We start from the raw sequence: 11319 nt of genomic DNA on the forward strand, positions 1-11319 counted from the left end.
GGATTGCGGATAGCAGCAATGGACAGAATACAGTGGAGGAAACTTGTAGCAGCGTGCGGTCCACTGGGCCTGATCACGTAGAAGAAGAACAACAACAAGAAGAAGATTTGTAAAAAGAGGCTTATTGTTAAGGGTTCCAAGAATTTAGTTGATCTCCACTGTCGATATGTCATACTGTGGTTCCAAAATGCTGTAATCTTCCAATATATGTTAATAGCGTCAACGGCCTTGCCGCAGTGGTTACACCGGTTCCCATGAGATCACCGAAGTTAAGCGCTGTCGGGCGTGGTCGGCACTTGGATGGGTGACCATCCAGGCCGCCATGCGCTGTTGTCATTTTTAGGGGTGCACTCAGCCTCGTGATGGCAATTGAGGAGCTACTCGACCGAATAGTAGTGGCGTCGGTCAAGAATACCATCATATCGACCAGGAGAGCGGTGTGCTGACCCCACGCCTCTCCTATCCGCATCCTCCACCGAGGATGACACGGCGGTCGGATGGTCCCGGAAGGCCACTCGTGGCCTGAAGACGGAATGCTATATATGTTAATAGTAACAATGTAGCGGTTACACAGCGGGTGTTTACACCAGAAATAGATGGGGCCTACTGCTCACAATCAGCTTTAGAATTATTGGCAGGCAGGAATCCTAAATTCACTGATACTTATTTAATCACAACCAAAATTTACACACTATCTCCATTACCAACATTTCATTATAACAGTTACTGTCTGCTAAATATTGTGATATCCAAGAAGATAAAATAATCAGCTTACTCTAAAAGGACTCAATTATTCACAGAACACTAATCATTCCGTGAAATTCACATTATCATGATTCGCTGCTTAGTCCGAAACCTATACCCTAGATTTACGTCATCAAAGTTATAATATCAACATTCCTGGTAAATACCCAAACATAGAAGTACAAGTGGTATGAAAATTATGTCTCTGTCATTGCTTGCCTAATACAACGACGAAGAAGGAACCTTACATATCAAAATACTACATTACTGGGTAAGTGGAAGGAATGAATTCATAATGGCAGAGCCGCAGGTCAGGAACTATACTCTTTTCATCATAAGAATAAAGCTGATGTAAACATTAGCCATGTATTCTTCCGTGTTTGCTTGAATCTCATTGGATTTCGTTTGACGTGGAGCGGAAGCAAGTTGTGACCAGTGCAGTGAAGTAGGACCATAAGGACACGTTTTTTGCTGTTTTACTCGCACATACACCGAGCGTTAATGTGGGGGAACAACAGCTTTACCCGCCCATTAAACTTGGACAGCACTGGCCAACTAGCGGTCCAACTAGCCTGTAATGATGTGAGCAGTTGCAGTCCAGACGTAAAAAGAGACGAGCAAAGAAACAATATTGCCTCGGATGTCATTTAATTTTTAGAGAGAATGAAATAATATTCGGCAAACCTCCAACACTACCACGCGCTTCTTAGGTGACCAGACGGAAAGCATAAAATTCTCTCGTTCTCACTTGACGCAGTATTATAATCACAAACAAGAGTGATGAAAATTCCTAACTTAAACACAGCGTAATATTTCTGATCGGGTTATGTGTGATACAAAGGTGTACTGCAGGGATTTCTCCATACTGTTGAATACCGAAGCCACTGAAGGTATTAATTACAGTCAGTCGTCCGCTAATCTCTTAGCTCCTTCCTTATCCAAATCCGAGAAATACATCTCAGTACTGGAACTGTCATCTGCGACGTTGATAACGAGTTGGTCAACAACAGAATGCACGAAGCCACCCAGGCACCCAATCTTTTCCTCCTCTTTTATGAAGTGTCATTCTATATCCCGTCAACGTTCAGCAGTGACATGAAAAAGCTGCGTGCGTTATATCCAGTACGTCTGGCAGCTTAACAGTCTTGTAATTTCTCGTGTCAAATCCCTTAACTCCGCTCCACATCAGTTCTGTTGGGTTCATATTGTAATGGTACAGTGGCAAATGTAAAAATGCAGCATTTGTATGGTGTGCTCGATGCTGCGAAAATGATTTTTTTTTTCACGTTTCTACGACACATCTGTGTTATAAAACAATGGACGTAGTCCAAATAAAGAGCATTTAGTTTCTCATTTTTGCCTTAAAAATTAAATTGTTATGTCTTCTTAATTTAAGGAACCTTTGTTAACAGGCTTTCACAAAATATCGATAAATGAGAATTTATAGCCGGCCGATGTGGCCGAACCGTTCTAGGCGCTTCAGTCTGGAACCGCGCGACCGCTACGGTCGCGGGTTCGAATCCTGCCTCGGGCATGGATGTGTGTGATGTCCTTAGGTTAGTTAGGATTAAGTAGTTCTAACTTCTAGGGGACTGATGACCGCAGATGTTAAGGCCCATAATGCTCAGAGCTATTTGAACCATTTTTTGAGAATTTATATTTGAAATGAAAAAAGGAATGTTCCGGGCAATATGTAACCAAAAACAAGAAGACGAGCATTATTCATAGAAAACGATGATGAATTTTACAATTACGAGATGTAGGTAATTCAAATTGAACGAGGAAAAAAATTAACTGAAGCGAGACTTGACCCAGCGAACCATGCGCTGCAGTACGTCACCAAGCTATTACGCAACTGATTCTGCTGTACACTAACTTGCATTTCTGTTCCAACAGTATCTAATACAGTCACTCGGAAAACTTCGAAGCCGATTATTTCCCTAAATTTTTGACAAACATTAAGAACAACCTATTTCTCAGGACTTTTTAAGCATGCGCCACACGCTTGTTTCACTACGGAACAGGATTCAGCCATTTTCATATAGCGTATAAAAAGCGCGACAATTAGAGAACAACATTGCAGAGGCTGTAACTGTACACGATTTTTGAAATAAAAACTACGTAACCAAAGCGTAATTAGAATAACGGTCATGGGTGTTAATACGTAACTTAGTAATAATATATCTAATGCATAACTAAGACCTACTTCCAAGAGCGTAGCAACACCAGGGTTCGAGTGCTACTGCTTCTAACCAATCATCGTGTTTGTGTTTGTTTACACCAGGTTTATTCTTATGATGAACGGAGTATAGTCGAATGCAGCAAGAAGGGAAGCGTGAGGGCCCAGTAATTGGCTGGCTCTGAGCACTATGCGACTTAACTTCTGAGGTCATCAGTTGCCTAGAACTTAGAACTAATTAAACCTAACTAACCTAAGGACATCAAACACATCCATGCCCGAGGCAGGATTCGAACCTGCGACCGTAGCGGTCGATCGGTTCCAGACTGTAGCGCCTAGAACCGCACGGCCACTCCGACCGGCGGCTCAGTAATTCATCGCTGGAAAAGACGGGATAGTGAACCGAAACTCCCAGGATGTAACATGAGCTACTCTTCCTTGGCAGAAGCAGAAACACAGAATAGCCTTAATGGCTCAGTAAGAGGGTGAGAAATGAACTGTGAAGGGCGAAAACTGTCTGGGCTACGGGTAAACAACTTAAGGGGGTTGAGAGGGGGGGGGGGCAGTATCACTTGTAGTAAAGTACCAACGGTTACGAGTGACAGAACAGCACCTTTTTTTAGGGTAGGGAGTGCAGAAGCAAAAAATGTTCAGACACAAGTTGAAAATGACGTTCACTGATAAAACAAACAGCCAGAAAGCAAATTTCAATCTACACAACTCATGCAAACACCACTGATTGAAGCTATAGATAGGCCCTATTCAAAAATTGACAAACAAATTATGTTCATCCAGTTGTAATTCAGCCAGTGCACAAAATCGCCCGAAGGGTGAGGGGTAGACTTAATGAGGTGCTATTTCGTGTTGAAGAACTGAAGTTGATAAAACCACTTGATATAATCTGCCTCTCTGAACTTTATGTGAGCATTGGTATAGATACGTTAAATGTTGCAGGATTGATGTTAGCTTTTAACTTCTATAGAGATGGAAAGGAGGAATTGCCACATTTGTCAGAAAGTGTTTTTATTTGAAGAGTATTGATGTTAATGAATTTTGCTCAGAGCAGCACTTAGATGCTCGTGCAACAGATGTAGTTTTTAATAATAAGTTCTTTATTCGGCGATTATGTAAAGGCTTTAGATAAAGTAAATAGACAGCTACTGTGGGAAATTTTAATAATAAGAGGTATACCAATACATTGTACAGGTAGTTCAAAAGATATTTCCTAATACAAGAATCCAAATAACTGGCGATGAATGAAGAAACAACAAAGGTTATTAATTTAGGAGTTCAACAAGGTTGCAGCCTTTCTCCACTGCTTTTTAAAATATACATTGACGACACTATACGGCAATGGAAAATGAAACTGAAGAACTATACATATAAATTCAACCAAAATGATTGCGTTACGACTCCGTTATTTGCAGATGACCAAGTGTTAATATGCAACAATGAAGATGGACTGCAGAGAGCTGCCTACGAACTGTACCAAACATGCCAGGTACATAATACGTCAATATCAATACAAAAAACAAAAGCTGTGGCTTTCGGTGGAAAAAATCCAGTAAGAACGAAAAATAATTACAGACATCACGACTATAGAGCAAGCAGATAGATTCAAACTTCAGCCGGCCGGAGTGGCCGAGCGGTTAAAGGCGCTACAGTCTGGAACCGCACGACCACTACGGTGGCAGGTTCGAATCCTGCCTCGGGCATGGATGTGTGTGATGTCCTTAGGTTAGTTAGGTTTAAGTAGTTCTAAGTTCTAGGGGACTTATGACCATAGCAGTTGAGTCCCATAGTGCTCAGAGCCATTTGAATCATTTTTTAGATTCAAACTTCTAGCAACGATGATTTCGTACAGGGAAGACTTAGATCAAACAGACAAAACTGAGAAATTTAACTACTTAAACGGCTCTATCAGAAGAGCCCTTCAACGTAAAATAAGAACGGAAACATATCTAAAATTTTACAATGTTTTGTCACTATCAACATTACTATATGGAAGTGAATCTTGGGTAATGAAAAAGAAAGATAAAATAAGATTACAAGGCAATGAAATGAAATTTCTCAGGTACACAGCAGGATGCACCAAGCTAGACTACAAAAGAAATACAGACATCAGGGAGAAATTAAATATTTTCGATATAAACAGTAAGGTTGACGAATACCGACAAAAATGGATATCCCATCTATTACGAATGGACAAATCAAGATTGCCACTACATCTTTGGCCCACGACTCTTCACACAACGTGCGATCCCGAGGCACGTGTGGTCTGTAGAGTAGGACAGATGCCACAGCCCAGCGGCATCAGCACAACAGGCGGTTGTGATCTCGCCACCTCAGCAGCACAGAAAACTGCGCCTCTAAATTTTGTCTGAACGAGCCCCGGGATGCTGTGGGAAAGGACAAGGCAGCTGTACAGAGTAAAATAAAATTCATAAACAATAAAAGCAATCATTGCAAAATTTTGACTCTAAGCTGATCCCACTCCCTCGGACCACCAGCACATAGGCACACATAGAGATGAATGTGAAGATCAGTGCTTGCCATAATAACACAAATGGTAGAAAGGTTGAGTAGTGACAGAAATTGCTCGTACAATTCAAGATTAAAATTTATGGGGACATATGACAAGAGAAAACGCATAGATACCCAGATGCATGTGATAGCTTGCAATAGCTGTTGGTACTTGTTACAATCAAGAGTCCAAATCATCTTTTTAGTCCATGAAGAATTACATGTCATTTATTTTCACAAAATTCCATCATCATAAAAAATGAAATATCAAGAAAAAGTAGCCCATTACAAAGAGTACTCTAAGGTGTTTTAAAATGTTACTAGGATGGCAAAGAGTATGTAGTACGCAATGAAGTAGCTAAGTCATAGGATAGAATTAAAACCACGAAGAAAGTGGCTGGTCAGCAGCACAAAGTCGAGGATATAAAGTCAGTATGTAGTAAAAGTGTTTCTGTTACTGATGACTCAAATATATGTGCAGCATTTAACGGTCACATTCTGAACAGTGCTGGTGAATTAAATGAAAGCTTAGTGCCTACAGGGAATTATATAACTCTCTTGGAAAACGCCTTTTCGAGAATCACTGAAGACTAAGGACTCTCATGGATATGTTGGAGTACCTAGTACAACATGTGCCGCACATGTTAGTCCTGTTCCTAGTCATATTTGTAATTTTTCCTTTAGGAATCGATAGTTTCCTGAACGATTAAAGTATTCAGTAGTGTAGCCACTTCATAAAATTGGAGGGAGAGATAATGTAGACAGTCTTATACGTATTTCTGTGCCATCAGTGTTTGCTAAAGTTATTGAAAAGGCTGTGCATTTGAGAAGAATTGATCATTTTATTTCCCATAATTTGTTTTAAAATGTACAGTTTGGTTTTTGAAGTAATTCAACAAATGAAAGCGTCATATTCCCTTTTCTCTATGGGGTACTGGATGGATTAAAGAAAAGGTGTCAAGCGCTAGGCATCTTTTCTTTTATTTAACTAAGGACTTTGATTGTGTTGATCACAAAATTTTGCTCCAGAAGTTGCTCCATATGGAATATGGGGAGTAGCTCACAACTGGTTCACCTCTTTCTCTGAGAACAGACAGTAAATGTTCATTCTCCACAGTACTTAGAATGTCTATGACGTGGGGTCTGTGTGGGACACAGTTCAATTGGGGTGGGCGGGGGAGACCCACCAGTTCCTTATTTATATAAATTATATTCCTCCTAGCGTTACAGGTAATTCTAAAATATATAGAATGTTGAGTGCAGCGTTGGCACTGCTTCAAATAGTGCAGTTCAGGACATACGTTCATGGCTTGTAGAAATTAAACTAACGTTAAATCACAGTGAGATTAAGATTTTACGGTCTGTAACACAAAATTTAATAGAACCGGTCGTTTTAATTTCCCAGAATGTGCATATGATTAGTGAAACTGAAGAGTTCACATTTATGGGTGTTCATATAGATACTAAAGTGTCGTGGAAATCCCATGTTCAGGATCTTGTTCAAAGACCTAATGCTGCCATTACTACTATTAGAACGGTATCTGAACTAAGCGATAGTTCGACACGAAAAGTAGTATACTTTGCTTATGTTAATTCGCTAAAAAAATGTCGTGTGACTAGGGCCTCCGGTCGGGTAGACCGTTCGCCGGGTGCAAGTGTTTCGATTTGAAGCCACTTCGGCGACTTTCGTGTCGATGGGGATGAAATAATGATGATAACACAACACCCATTCCCTGAGCGGAGAAAATCCAAGACCCAGCCGGGAATCGAACCGGGGTCCTTATGATTGACATTCAGTCGCGCTGACCACTCAGTTACTGGGGGTGGACGTTTATTCGTTTATGACATATGATATTACATTTTGGGGTAACTCTTCCCATTCTCAAAGGATATTTTTGGCTCAGAAACGGGCGGGCCAGACAGTGAGTGCTTTAAGTTCACGAACCTCTAGTCGACCCCTATTCACTAGCCTGAGTATTCTGACATTGGCCTTTTTACTGTCGTTTCTTGTTAACAATATCAGCTTATTCCCCAGAATTAGCAGCACCCACTCAGTTAACACTAGACATAAATCCAGTCAGCATTTGGAGCTCACTTCCTTGACTCTTGTGAATAAAGGCGTGCAGTATTCTAAGCATGCGTTTTCAATAAGCTGCCACAATAATTCAAAAATCTTATCAGTAATTCACGCGCTTTCAAGTCTATACTGTAGAGTATCCTCATGGATCAGAGCCCCTATTCCGCCGAGGAGTTCCTTTAAAAATTAAGCTGCTTCCTGTGTTGTATTGCTGGTCGCATTTACGTAAACTTGTAGTTTGACGTCTTTTTAGGATCCATAAACATTTTATTTTATCTGTTATTACTTTTCTATTGTAATTTCATGTACTGACACATTCCATGAACATGGAGATTTGCTCCTCTCTTTGGTCCTACGGAACTAGGCGTGTAGAATAAAAAATAAAAATAAAAGTACATGCCCTTCACACTAGACACGATCCTCAGAAAAACTACACAAAACACGTAGAAAAATTACCTCAAAAAGCAATGCAACTGAAGTATAAGAAACATTCATAAAAAAAAAAAACAATTGTGAATAGCTCGTTCATGACGATTTCTAAATATCTATAACATGAAGACCATTATACTAACTTTCCATCAACTATTTGACGGCACTACCTATTTTTGATTTTTTTGTATTTCCCAGTTTTTATGTTATAACTTGTAGTAGGGCATTTCAAAGAAATGGCATACTGAAGATTTATCACAACAATGTCACCATCAGCTCGATTTCTTGTAATGAGACGTCAACAATCGGCGGGAAAAGCCTCAAGAGAAGGTAAACACTACCTGAGATCCAAGTTTCAAGTAGTCCGCGTAGCGTACCGGTAGCGTTCACAGTCGTGGATTATGGGGAGTAGGAATGTTGGTTCGCTTCCCACCGTATGCAGATATCTTTTCTCATCTTAGGGTTTGTAACACATTCTGGGACTCTCATATTCATGTAACAGTAATATGTTCTTCAGTATTCAATTTTAGTTATGTTTAAAAGCGAGTTGTAGAACACTGGCTTTTCTGGCAAGGAAGGCTCATTCACCAGCTGTCAACAGCTTTACTCAAAAAAAAAAAAAAAAAAAAAATTTCAAACTTGTGTGAAATCTTATGGGACTTAACTGCTAAGGTCATCAGTCCCTAAGCTTACACACTACTTAACCTAAATTATCCTAAGGACAAACATGCACACCTATGCCCGAGGGAGGACTCGAACCTCCGCCAGGACCAGCCGCACAGTCTATCTATGACTGCAGCGCCGCAGACCGCTCGGCTAATCCCACGCGGAAGCACTTTTATTGCCTGCAGTGTCATATTACCGCTGAAACAGTTGGGCATTTCATATTTCGCTGGCGTCAGCATCAGCACTTCCCCATCTCCACGAACCACATGCCAAAGCCAAGTAGTGTAGAAGAGGGCCTCAGCACACCCTACTCCCGAGCACCCTGCCATTTGCATGAAGCACCCCTTGCCCCCCCCCCTCCCTCACCCCTGCTCAGCAGCCAATGAGGCACGAAGTACAGTGCTGCTTTCGCACTTTCATGGGAGTACAGTTGCCTAGAAGTTGAAATACATCTCACTCCATCCTCCTCGCCCCCTCTCACTGTTCCATGCCTCATATTCCAGCAATCTGCATGAAGTACCCCTCCCTCCACGACAAGACATCAGAGTACTATAACTATGCATATGTTGTAATTATTTAAAATAGCTACCCATACAAGCAGTATAAGCAATTACATCAAGTATTCGTCTACCTATAATTGATTTAACGTTTTGTACACTACTGGCCATTAAAATTGCTACGCCACGAAGATGACGTGCTACAGACGCGAAATTTAACCGACAGGAAGAAGATGCTGTGATATACAAATGATTAGCTTTTCAGAGCATTCACACAAGGTTGGCGGCGGTGGCGACACCTACAACGTGCTCACATGAGGTAAGTTTCCAACCGATTTCTCATACACAAACAGCACTTGACTGGCGTTGCCTGGTGAAACGTGTTTGTGATGCCTCGTGTAAGGAGGAGAAATGCGTACCATCACGTTTCCGACTTTGATAAAGGTCGCATTGTAGCCTATCGCGATTGCGGTTTATCGTATCGCGACATTGTTGCTCGCGTTGGTCGAGATCCAATGACTGTTAGCAGAATATGGAATCGGTGCGTTCAGGAGGGTAATACGGAACGCCGTGCTGGATCCCAACGGCCTCATATCACTAGCAGTCGAGAAGACAGGCATCTTATCCGCATGGCTGTAATGGATCGTGCAGCCACGTCTCGATCCCTGAGTCAACAGATGGGGACGTTTGCAAGACAACAACCATCTGCACGAACAGTTCGACGACGTTTGCAGCAGCATGGACTATCAGCTCGGAGACCGTGGCAGCGGTTACCCTTGACGCTGCATCACAGACAGGAGCGCCTGCGATGGTGTACTCAACGACGGATCTGGGTGCACGAATGGCAAAACGACATTTTTTCGGATGAATCCAGGTTCTGTTTACAGCATCATGATGGTCGCATCCGTGTTTGGCGACATTGTGGTGAACGCACATTGGAAGCGTGTATTCGTCATCGCCATACTGGCGTATCACCCGGCGTGATTGTGTGGGGTGCCATTGGTTACACGTCTCGGTCACCTCTTGTTCGCATTGACGGCACTTTGAACAGTGGACGTTACATTTCAGATGTGTTACGATCTGTAGCTCTAGCCTTCATTCGATCCCTGCGAAACCCTACATTTCAGCAGGATAATGCACGACCGCATGTTGCAGGTCTTGCACGGGCCTTTCTGGGTACCGAAAATGTTCGAGTGTTACCTTGGCCAGCACATTCTCCAGATCTCTCACCAATTGAAAACGTGTGGTCAATAGTAGCCGAGCAACTGGCTCGTCACAATACGCCAGTCACTACTCTTGATGAACTGTGGTATCGTGTTGAAGCTGCATGGGCAGCTGTAACTGTACACGCCATCCTAGCTCTGTTTGACTCAATGCCCAGGCGTATCAAGGCCGGTATTATAGCTAGAGGTTGTTGTCCTGGGTACTGATCTCTCAGGATCTATGCACCCAAATTGCGTGAAAATGTAATCACATGTCAGTTCTAGTATAATACATTGGTCCAATGAGTACCCGTTTATCATCTGCATTTCTTCTTGGTGTAGCAATTTGAATGGCCAGTAGTGTATAAAGTTATTCTCAGTTTTTTTCTTTTGTTTTCTATTACAGCAGCAGCAGGTTGCAGAATTTCGAAAAGTATCCATGTACAGTACTGCCTCCCTGAACTTGTGGCTTGACATCTATTGATGCTGATGAGAATTATGCAATAACAAATAATTGTAGCATAAATAAGTGTGTAGCGGCAGCCGCCGAGCCGAGAGGACGCGCAGCAGCAGCGCTTGTATGATAAACTATAAATTAATTTCGGCTTTGTTTTTTGTTCACGTGCTTTTGCAAAGAAGCGAACCGTACGTGTTTATTTTACTGTGTGGGCCAGTGGTTAGAAAAAAAAATCGAAGTTTTTGTTTTTGCGTATGTCTTGTGAATATCCTCGTGTAGGGCGGCTACGTAGTTTTCCTTGTAGAGAAATTTATTTTTGTTTAGTAGCTTGCGGTCTCAGAATACAATGAGAAATCTGCACACCAACTCTTACTGTTACTTTATTCTCCTTTGGTATATTTTCAATCTCAGTAGCGCCGTTTGAGATCTTATATCTATTTTACCATTTGAGACCTTGTATGTCTTTTATACACAGTACGATGTGGCTAGAGACTGCGCTTGTTGTGAGCAGACACAAGGAGAGTTGGCTGCTGTTCCTAAACTGC

General features: G+C 41.8%; 1 pseudogene; it reads left to right on the forward strand.

Annotated features, from left to right (window-relative positions):
* The first annotated feature begins 218 nt into the window (after positions 1 to 218).
* On the forward strand, positions 219 to 336 carry LOC124551385 (annotated as a pseudogene).
* Positions 337 to 11319: the final 10983 nt, after the last annotated feature.

This window comes from Schistocerca americana, chromosome 9, assembly GCF_021461395.2.
Source record: "Schistocerca americana isolate TAMUIC-IGC-003095 chromosome 9, iqSchAmer2.1, whole genome shotgun sequence".
In the NCBI taxonomy this organism is placed as follows: domain Eukaryota; kingdom Metazoa; phylum Arthropoda; class Insecta; order Orthoptera; family Acrididae; genus Schistocerca; species Schistocerca americana.